This window comes from Grammomys surdaster, unplaced genomic scaffold (genome assembly GCF_004785775.1).
Source record: "Grammomys surdaster isolate TR1022 unplaced genomic scaffold, NIH_TR_1.0 213, whole genome shotgun sequence".
NCBI classification, from domain to species: Eukaryota; Metazoa; Chordata; class Mammalia; order Rodentia; family Muridae; genus Grammomys; species Grammomys surdaster.
Window position 1 is genome coordinate 4,840,061 of NW_021604658.1, and position 1,467 is coordinate 4,841,527.

The following is a 1,467-nucleotide window of genomic DNA, read 5'->3' on the forward strand; positions in this document are numbered from 1 at the left end:
GCCCTGGCCCTGGCCCTGGCCCTGGCCCTGGCCCTGGCCCTGGCCCTAGCCCTGGCCCTGACCCTAATCCTGGCCCTAGCCCTGAACCTGACCCTAATCCTGGCTCTGACCCTGACCCTGACCCTAATCCTGGCCTTGGCCCTGGCCCTGACCCTGGCCCTAATCCTAACCCTGAGGCAGCAAAAGAAATCTAAGCCAGGGGTTGAGGAGATTGCTAAGTCAGTAAATGGCTTGCCTTGCAAGCATAAATAAAGTCCCGAGTTCAAGTTCCATGTCCGTGGTTTAAAAGAAAAAAGCGGGCATGGTAGTACACACTGGTAACCTCAGTGCTGGGGAGGCAGAAGTGGGCAGATCCCTGGAGCTTGCTGGCCAATCAACCTAGCTTACTCGGCGAGTTCCAGGCCAGTGAGAGAGCTTGTCTCAAAAGAAAAGTGACACATGCCTGAGAAAGACCCCCTGAAGCTGTTCTCACCCCACATTGCACACACATGCCTGCACCTAGTGCTTATCTGTAAACATATCACTTAGGAGGCTGAAGCAGGAGGATTGCTGCAAGTTTGAGCCAGACTGGTCTTTTTAAAAACACAGTCATTAAAGCAGGATGCTAAAGCTCCAGAGGATCCAGATGTGGCCCATGTGGGGTCACTGGGCCTGGTCCATTCTCTTCAGATCTGGCTGTGTGACCAAGCCTGACAGGAAGCTGAGCGTTGGCAGGTTTCCTGAGTCCGTCTAGGAGAGAGGGCACCTGACACAATGTGGCCTCGAGAGTGAAGGCCTGCTGCACAGGCCACTGCCAAAGCAGAGCGTGGGAGTGGGGCAGGGAAACGAGAGCTCTCTCTCTTCCGCTCTGTGCTCTGGAAGTTCGGCTCAGAGATGAGTCAGGTCCCAGGCTCACTGCCGGGTGAGCTGTGGGCTGCCAGGCTGTTTCAGTGAGCCACTTGGAGGTAACCTTGGCTGGTGGAGGAAGGGCAGTTGCCCTCCCGTGGGAAGGACAGGAAATGGTTTCCATGTCGCTCCTAGGGTAGTGCTGGGTGTGGCACGCTGGCCTCTGATTGGATGCGCCTAGCTCCAGAGCAGTTTCTGTGGAGATGCCGCACCAGACAAGTGGCTATTGCTCAGACACAGGTTGCTAGGGGGAGGGTAAAGGAGGCAGAGAGTGGAGTGTCATGTCCCCTAAACATGTCACCATCAACTACCATTGCTTCCTTCCTCCGAGAGATTGCAGAGGGAGTTTTTGTTGTTGTTGTTGACTTGCTATGCTGACAGTCACGTTGCATTTCAAGCTTAATTTTACCCTTGATTGACGGTTTTCCTGGGCTCTAGCTTAAACACCAGTCACCTGACCTTCTCACTGCTCAGTTCTTTTAATTAAAAGATGGTTCCAAGCAACAACGAGTAGGGGTCCATTTATTATTTATCAAGCATTTGCCTTCCAGCAGTTAGTGAAAGGTCACTGGCTTCAGCGGA